General features: G+C 35.4%; 1 protein-coding gene across 1 annotated transcript in view; it reads left to right on the top strand.

Annotated features, from left to right (window-relative positions):
* LOC125226355 (nuclear migration protein nudC) overlaps positions 1-10,373 on the top strand; it is a 50,911-nt gene that overhangs the window by 25,595 nt on the left and 14,943 nt on the right. The gene's annotated exons all lie outside the window — the stretch shown is intronic.

The following is a 10,373-nucleotide window of genomic DNA, read 5'->3' as shown; positions in this document are numbered from 1 at the left end:
CGTTTGACAATAGTACACAATAAAGTAGTTACAAAAAGGTCTGAGCCTACGATTTTAAAAGTTATATTTATATAATTCTCACAATTGAATGCCGTTGCGTTCGACTATTTTTTTTATTGAAATCTGATAAGTCTGTGTTCCTATTAAACATAGTAAATCTTATTTGCTTTTCGTGAGTGCCGACTGCTGTCTGATAATTAATGAAGATCTAGAGTTAATTGTTAACTAATAAACAAATATTCATCATGATTTTAATAGTTCTGCATTATTTCTTAGTAGATTTTATTAACAACTATACCTATAGGAGTATCTTGCTCGACTAATGCTATAAAAGGCTACTGATCCGCTACAGTGTTTAAAGGTCTCCCCACACATATAGCCTTTTAAGTCCTGATTTCCTTTAATACTAACAAAATAAATTCGAATTTTGAAAAACAATGGGATAAATTCAAATTCCAAATTCAATAGTGCAAAAATGAGTGTGAGTTTTAGGAGGATAGAAGCGGAATCAGCAATAGGTGACAGAAAAAATGCTTTATCTCTACGGAATACGAGCGAATAAGAGGTGGTCTAGTTGTCAGGCGCTGGCTGACCCGATACGAGTCGAAGGAAAGACACAAGAGGGTTACTAGGTATTTGAAATATTTTAACAAAATATATATAATAGTCCCGGTGTTTTAAGGCTTGCTCGTGTTTACTGGAGATATCCTTTTACACTGTGACTCGACAAAAATACAAAAATCACGAAACAGATGCAGATTTAAACTATTCTAATTATTGATTCAATTTGAACTAGTAGCACTGTTTAAAACTCCGACTCCGACCCGACTTTGCTTTGTTATAACGCTTTAAAACACTAACCACACAAGTTGTTGGTTACCTTGCTCTACGTGTGTAAGAGCAGTAACTGCAAGTCCTGCAGGAAAACGGTAACGAGCCATACAGAAGCGATGTCACGTCTCCGTCGCGTATGTGGGAGCGAATGACGTGTACCGTTGTTGTCCGAGAGACGAAGCCTTTTGCCTGTGGTTAGTTACCTATCAAAATGTGGCGCCAAACTGGACGTGTTGGGTTGGGATTATTGTTAAGTACTTCGAAAGCTTCGAAGCAAATATGGGCATATAACGCGTTATTCTGGTTACAGACATGCCTATCGAGCCAACTTGAACGTAATTTAATTAGAGTCTGCTTTTGCACATTATGTAAATTTTGTTTTTCATGGCATTTTTACTGTTTTGCGTTAGCTTCTTTAAAAAGTGTTTGAGACATCTGTAAATATTTGATTATGTCTTTACAGTCAAGGGCTTTGCGAGTAGTTTATAAATATATATCACATTTAAATAACAAAATATAATTGTAATAAGAAAGGCTCTCAAAAAAGACCAAGCAATTTAAGTAAACGATTAATTGACTGATTTCGCTTAATTTTAGGTAATTTCTGAAAAAAATTGAACGCGAGTGATACAAAAAACATCTACCATTTATTTAGTCACCGCACACTACAACTAAATAAAAATATGCGCATACATCTACTATACATTATCCGTCGTCGCGGTAGTGAATGAAATACATTGTTTCATACAGAAATTATGGACAAATCCTTGTGAATTTTTTATTAATTTTACGTAAATGTGCGTGCCAAATTTTGTGTACAGACACAGAGCCGTCATATTTCGCGCATTTTTAGTTGACATTGTCATCAGTGACATTTGGCTCTTGACAAGTAATTATTTAAAGATATTGGTTTAGTTAATTCAAGCAGACTCAGAAATAATGACGCATTTTGTCAACAAAGATACATATCGTGTATTTAGACACTGCTAATGTAAATCGAAATGGCGTCTCGGTCAAACGACTGACTATGATGCAGAAGATCGTGGGTTCGAATCCGAAGTTTTTTTTAATCATTTGAACTTTTATGGATTTATTAAGTATTTTTTATTTTTTTAATGGAATATTTGACTATTACTATATTGCTTTCCTATTTTTTATTTTCATACAAAAATACAATACAATCCTTTATTATGCCTTTGTTGATAAAATAAAATATTACACGTCTGGTATAATACATTATACATAGGTCATAGTGTGGGCATAGTATCAGTAAAGTATTGCATTTACTGAGCTGGTTGACCTATGTTATTGTTGTGTGAATGTTTTTCTTCAACAACTAAATGGTTATATACAAGAATATGGGTAGCTTTTGCACATTGTAATTTTTCCTCAGTCACCCGTTGACCACGAACGCTGTAAAGTGTTTGAAACATCGGGATGAATTTTAAACTCATTATACGCGATTTAATCCGTTTTCATAGTTTTTATTTCATGAGTAACTATCGCGGTAACTGAAGACAATATTAACTAAATGGTTACAAATAATAATTATCATCAATATAATCTGGTCCAGGCAGGCAATTATGGTCGCGCGATAAATGATAAAACATCTGGCCGTCCCTATAATCGCACTTACTAATAGTGCGACAGGGACGGCCTGATATTTTATCGTCTATCGCGCGACCATGCTACCCGTGCTGTACTAGCTTTTGCCCGCGGCTTCGCTTGCGTTAGAAAGAGACAAAAGTAGCATATGTCACTCTCCATCCCTTCAACTATCTCCACTTAAAAAACATGTCAATCCGTCGCTCCGTTTGGCCGTGAAAGACGGACAAACAAACAAACACACATTATCTTTGGTGAAACAACGAATTCTTCCACTTCAGATTATAGAGTAACCAGCTTTTCCCATTTATAATAAACTAGCTTTTGACCGCGGCTTCGCTCACGTAAGAAAGAGACAAAAAGTAGCCTATGTCACTCTCCATCCCTTCAACTAAATCCCCTTAAATAATCACGTCAATTCGTCGCTCCGGTTTTGCCGTGAAAGACGGACAAACAAACAGACACACACCCTTTCCCATTTGTAATATTAGTATGGATTTGACATTATTATTTATATTTAATTAGTTATATATGTATAGCCCAATTTCGTCGGGAACAGCGTGTTATGTAATGGCGTCGTTGGTGTACAGTCGTCTGTCACGCCGTGAAGGTGCGTTCGATTCCCAGGATTCTATTAACTTTTTGTATTTTTTTGGATATAAATTTCGTATTTTTTATTGACCGAGCAAGAATGGAGAGCCGAAGGTATCAATTTTATCTTAGAGAACCTATTGATATTTTTATTGATATTTTGATTTTCTATTTATTAAGTTGAGATATAAAACACAACTTTTAATACCCTCGCTAAATATAATATTTTATCGAAATTACTCCTTAGATAAAAAAGTCCACTTGAGTTTTTAAAGCATTACGTTACTCAGTTAACTTATAGCATTTTCATTTACTAATTTAAGATTTCAAAAGCGATTTGAATACCCTTGCTCCATCGAAAATAAACAATTAGAAAAAAAAATCATTCGAATCGTAGTTTAGAAACTAAAATTTATCTATACTTTTTTGGAATTTTTAAAAATATCAGATTAGGATAATTATGTTAGAAATTCTGAGTTCGACGAACCTAAAAATTATTACCATGTAAGAGAATAGGTTTTTAATCTTTTTTGTGGAAAACGCTCAGTAACTACTGTACGAGATCATATACATTTATGTATAATAATAAAACAAAAAATAGTGTCTCATAGTGTTGTGTTCCTGCCGGTGAGTAAGGCTGCCAGAGCTCAACGAGGGTGTGGGGTGCTGACGACGGGAGGACTTACGGAACTAATTTGTTCCGTCTATTGTCCTTTGAGTCGTCGGCAACCCAAACCCTCCTTTGAACTTGTACACTCCTTTTTGCAGCAAAGGGGAGTGTACAAGTTTCTAATGGGGCGGCAACGCGCATGCGACACTCTTTGAGTTGCAGGCGTCCATAGGTTACGGTGACCGCTTTCCATTAGGCGGACCGTATGCTTATTTGCCACCGACGTAGTGTTAAAAAAAAAAGAGAAAAAGTCCTGGATTCGAACCCAGTACTTCCATGCAAATCATGCGATGGCACGTATTTACCGCAAGGCTATTTAAACAAGCTGTCGCCGCGTGAAATTATCGACTAGAAGGAATACAAAAACACTGTTTGTATGTGTGAGTGGTACTTAGAAATAGTGTAAAATAGTAAATTTATCTACATTAAGGGGATTAACGTTACAATGAGAAGTTGAATGTTTGTTGTAATACGTCAATTTTAATATTAAATGTTCGCGAAGCATAATTGAAACTATATAAATGCCTGTACGACTCCACAAAAAAAATAAGACTGGTAATTTGAAGATTAACGCCATCTAACGCAGCCTGACCTTCGGGTAACCTAAGCGAGCCACCTTAAAATAAAAATCTAGTCTGAAATGATTGTGGTACAGGATATACGAATTATAAATTTACCCGTTTTAATATTCAAAATTGTCCAAATTTTACAAATAAGATCGACTGATTCAGCTCTATACGTGCGTTTTTCTAAACGTGCATTAGAGAAAAATTCATAATTAATTTAGTGAGTTAGTTTTCAAAAATCCAGTCTTATAAAAATCAAGATAATAAAAGATGCTCTAACTGGAACTTAAATTAAATAAATCTATCGGATAACGGAAAGTGTAGTATTTCACCGACTAAAACAATCAATTTTACATTCTTTTGACGTTTTTTTTGAAAGCAGCCTTAACATTGCGTTAAACTTGTTAAAATATTAATTTATCTACATAACCGTAATAATTTTTTGTTGGTGTTATTAAAGACTAACGACGAAGTAATAAATCTCTAAACTAATTATCAACATTATTCATTATTATTTATCACATAATCACATAAAAATCTTCACCGTTATAAAATCAATGATGTTATATCATGACGGATTACAAAGGTGGGATTTCTGACTACACCCTGCGTTGTGCAAGCTATGTAACTCGAGGACAGGCTGACCGCTCGCAGAATTATATTACAGGACTCTGAGCTGGCACCACCTTGGGGTATTTACGAAAACATCGTTTACGTGACTGTAACATGTATGCATATCGATTGTATGTGACTCAAAACAAATTTTGATAAGCTGTCTACAGATGACTGCACATAACACTATACCTCAGTCAACGTGGCTTATGGTGGCGATGGCGCGATGGCGAGCTGTCCCTGTCACACCTATCTTTTGCTCGCGGCTTCGCTCGCGTTACATTCGAACATTGCAGAACATGGCTTCCATTTAAGGGATGTGTGTGGTTAAAAAAAGAGATTAAAAAAAAGTAGCTTATCTCACTCTCCACCCCTTCAACTACCTCCAATTAAAAAATCACTTCAATACGTCGCTCCGTTTTACCATGAAAGACGGACAAACAAACAGACACGCACACTTTCCCATTTATAATATTAGTATGGATATATAACAGCTAGTGTTAGAGCACGATTACCTTTTTCGCTACCGCAGATACATAGGCATTAAGTATGTGAAAAATGTATTCACTGTTTATTGCTCTTTACGGTACTTATTTACAAAACATAGTTTACGTGACTGTACCACGTGTATGTCCATAGATTGTACTCAAATAACATTCGATAAGCTGACTGCAGGCCCCGTAGCCGAATGGCATTTCTCCGACGCCAAACGAAAGCGATACGCCGCTGGCTCTGTCGCGCCAATACGCAAGCGCGATAGAGATAGATATCTACTAGCGCTTCGTTTCGTGAGCGTTTCGTGAGCGATTGTGCCATTCGGCTAGCCACCCAGGTGACTGTAGTCAGTCAAAATATGTGGCTTGGCTGTTTCGCTATTGTCACATGGACATTAAGTAAAAATTTATTCACTGTTGACACTGTTCAATGCTCTTGTAAACTATAGTTCTTGTAGTAACGACATTTTCGCTAGATATTGCCAATTTTGACTGGGGTGTAGATTATACTTAAGAACTTACTCTAACTCTTTTTCTTGGTATATGGCATTTATTTCAGTTTGAGCACGTTTTATATGTAGATTTTATGAAATTGTGACTTGTCGAATTAAAGGCTAGCAGCACTACATGAGATCTGATAACTTATTGACTGGCCTATAAGGTCTCGTCTTGTAACATGTGACGTGTAATATTATGTTTTTATAGAATTGACAACGTTTCAAAATTTTCAATGTCCCTAAATCCAAAACCATTTCGAGATATACGCTTGTAGATCACATACATTTTTTTTTATTTTTTTTTGTATTTTTAGTATAAAAAATCTTAAAAATAGTTTAAAGGGGAAGTGACGTCAAATAGCTGATTTAGAGCTGGCACTATAACAAAATCTTCCAGTTGGGATGTCACTTGAGTTTGACAGTGACACTTATCACAGTTCGTAGCAAAGATATTAAAAATTTCATGGCTTAGTCTATGGTTCGTAGTCATTCACTATAGGTTGACAGTGACACATGACAGTCAGACATACCGGACTGTTGTTTGAGCTGACAGTTAAAACTATTTTTTTTAGAAATTATTTTGTCGTTTTCTTAGGTGTATGAAACAACACATGTGACGTCACGAAGCTGTGTCTTGACGTTTGTAACTTACGCTCTTTCTGCTCGAAGTAGTAATAAGAAGGGATTTTCTCATTTAAATAGCAGTTTTTGGAAAAATAAAAAAATACGTGTATCTTTTAGTATTGAGTTCTTTCGAACCAAACAATAAAAAGTAGTAAGGTCAGTGCGGGCAAGACCGGCATAGTTTATTTGAAATAAAGTTTGAGTGGATAAAACTCTATAATTAATGCAGTCTGGCGTAATGCGCATGATCCTATGGGATAGCAAATATTATATTTTACAAAGCTTTTACAGTATTTTGGTGAAGTAAGGTACTTTTAAGTGATAAAAATCACTTTTTTTAAGGCTCGGCGGGTTGACCGTCCTCCCGCGATGAGCACGGAAAAACCGTCTAGTGCTTGTTGTCGCGTAATTTCATATGAGACTAGGTTCCAAAATCATGATCATTGTTATTTTACGTAATAACGGGGCAGAATGTGCTAGATAACTATTAAAATAACGTTGAAATTTTGAACATATAAGCATTTTTCTATTTATAAGGCAAGACCGGCATATGTCCCGTAGATGGGGTTCATAGCCTTTTCTTTTCAGGTCCAGATATTGCATAATACTGATTTTCCAACGAACACCGGCGAATACAATTTAGTCACGATATTACAGGCTCATATAAATCTAACTACTTATCTGTTTTTGAAATTATGTTAATTAAGAAAACGTAATAGGATATTAAGATACGTGAATTAGTTTGGTAACATTTCTTAGCAATGCTTGGTTTTGCTATAGTCACTACAGTATGAATGAATGCGTAATTTTCTTTCATCACACTCGCACACTAAACACTGCGTGTAAAATAAATCACATTTAATGTGATTTTACACGCAGGCGGAGCGTGAGTCATAGAAAAATCGTTCTCCCAAGGGAGTTATGAAATTTCTAGTACCGTATTCAATTTTTTTTATCTTTTTACATATTTTTATGTTGCAAGTGTGATGAAAAACATTGTGTGTAACTCGGGGAGTATGAATATTACAAACTCGAGTCTTGGAGGAGCTGAGTGGTTCTTTTCTGTTCAAGGATTTTATGTTGCCAGTATAACATCTTTATTCAACGAAAAGAGTTTTGACAATATATTTCATGATCGTTTATAAATTGTTGTAGATTAAGTTCGTACTACTAATTTGCAGTAGGTATATTCATTATTAATATTTTGGTAATTTCCTCATAGGTGACGTGAAAAATTGTATATGTCATATGGTAGCAAAATTATTTCCACCTTGAGCGTTAATACTTGAATCCCTCACTACGCTCAGGATTCTAATTTTGAATCCCGAGCGTAGCGTGATTAGAGATTCCTTTACTTCGTTCAGGATTCAATAAACACCCTTTGCCCCATTTTGCTCGATTACGACTTCAAAAACTCATAGTAGAAATTCAGATGTCATTAATACATAAATATTTGTATATTTAATACATAAATATTTGTTTCAGTTATTAAAAATAGCAAACAATATACAAGTCATGTCTATAATACATCTTCCGAAGAATGTATTGATAGAATCTTTTTTTGATGTACTTCCTAAAGTTCCTAAAGCCAGCGTATATATCGACGAGGAAGACGAAATGATTTTACTTGAGAAGTGCACAGTTTGTGCCACTAGTCATAGTTTCGATATGACCCTCTGTGCCTCCAGGGTTCAGTTTCTGCCGTCTGACGAACAACCTTTATTAAATATGTTTTGTCAAGGGTGCGCAAATATTATGTTTTCTGTTTGAATAAATAATTGGATTCAAAATGCTTACTTTTATTTCTAAAAATACATAACTCTTTTGAAATATTTGTCGCCGCATGTTGCACAATCTATACAAACACTACCATCTTAAATATGATGACGAGTAATGCAGTGTAAGTAGGCTTAGTTCTGTTCACCACTTATAATTCTTCACAACTATGTCATTTTTATTTAATACTTTCGAATGATATTAGTAACACCATACGAATCATTACCAAAACTGTATTTCGAAGTTAAAATCAAAAACGGTACAACTATCATAAGCAAAAAAACGTACTTTTATATTGATATTGTTTACACTCGACTTATTTCCAATAAAGCCTAAAAAAGGTTGGCAACTCCTTGTTTATCGTATGCCGGTCTTGCCTTTCTCTTTTATGCCGGACTTTCTGAGTAGGCACAATTTCTAAGTTACATATTTCAGAACATAAAACAAGAAATTGAACGCGTTTTGAGTAGATTAATAGTACTAGTCAGAAAGAACGGTTATTAAATGACTACGTTACATACATGATATACAAATATTCCGACTGCTTCTATTTTAATTTAATTTTTTGCGGAACCATGTTGAACTCGATGTTCGAGTTCGAAACACGAATCAAGTTTATTGTTAACTAGTGTTCGTCCTAGGGATATGTATTCAAGACCAATGGCTTAAGGATGAAAAACTGGTATACCTTCGGAGGTGTGAGAGGCGTAGATATATAAACACAAAAGTTATTGGCAATGTCTTTCCGGGTAGACGGTCTTCCCCACACTGACCTTACTCAAAAATATGAAATGTTGTCAATTTTACCTCTTTTCCGATGTTTCAAATCGCGTCCGACCCGGGATTGACAATGACATTAAATATGTGTAAAAGACGCGAGAATTTAAAATGTTACAAACGAAAATGTAACTATCCAATGCTAAACCTACTTGCTACAGAGTTCGCCAGAGACACAGAAATATTGAATGTCGCGAAGTACTTTTCAACCCCCGACCCCCGACGCAAAAACGACGGGGTGTTATAAGTTTGACGTGTCTGTCTGTCTGTCCGTCTGTCTGTCTGTCTGTCTGTCTGTCTGTCTGTCTGTCTGTCTGTCTGTCTGTCTGTCTGTCTGTCTGTCTGTCTGTCTGTTTGTTTGTTTGTTTGTTTGTCTGTCTGTGTGTGTGTTTGTCTGTGGCATCGTAGCTCCCGAACGGATGAACCGATTTAGATTTAGTTTTTTTTTTGTCTGAAAGCTGAGTTAGTCTGGAGTGTTCTTAGCCATGTTTCATGAAAATTGGTCTACTATGTCGCAGTCGGGGTTTTTTCAAAATTTTAATTTTGTGGTTAGGTTTGCAACATTGTTTTGGAACTCACTGGTCGCCCTCTTGGAACGCGTCGTAGGAGTGTCCCTAAGACGTCTGGGTCATTATCGTAGCATTGCGAGATTAAACGACAATAATTGGGCAATATGCTAACGAAAGGAACATGTCCAACACAGGCAACACAGTAATAAAGTTAACTCGACTCAAATGTATGATTAATGAATGATATATTATATAACCTATCGTTATTTATGTAAAAATAGCATGTAATTGTATGTAAGTTAATATATTATATGTCTAAGGTTTTGATTGATTTTTCAGAATTGGTCTCTTAATGCACCGCCTACAATCTTTTGTTACATTTCGCCTTTTGTACATTAAGTTGTTCTTTTGTGCAATAAAGTTTTAATAAATTTATAATAAGTAAATATATATGTATATCTGAGCGTTCTGTGTTATATACTTTTGAAGATATCATTTTGTACTTAAAAACAATACTGTAACTGAAATCTCATTGCGTAATATTTTTTAACTTGTTTAAGAATCCTTGTAAGACTACTTACAAGAAATCGGATTTCCCTGTAAAATCACTACAGAGGCACTTACATCGGGGCCTGTCAAGTACAAAAATATTTAGTAGAGTCACCTGAAATAATATGTTACACAACAAATATGTAACATGATGGTAGAGCAATAAGAGCGTTCCATGTCGACCGGTCTGGCCTAGTGCGTAGTGACCCTGCCTGCTACGCCGCGGTCCTGGGTTCGAATCCCGATAAGGGCATCTATTTGTGTGATGA

This window comes from Leguminivora glycinivorella, chromosome 5, assembly GCF_023078275.1.
Source record: "Leguminivora glycinivorella isolate SPB_JAAS2020 chromosome 5, LegGlyc_1.1, whole genome shotgun sequence".
NCBI lineage: Eukaryota > Metazoa > Arthropoda > Insecta > Lepidoptera > Tortricidae > Leguminivora > Leguminivora glycinivorella.
The sequence above is the reverse complement of the archived record's forward strand: the minus strand, read 5'-3'. Positions and strand labels throughout refer to the sequence as shown.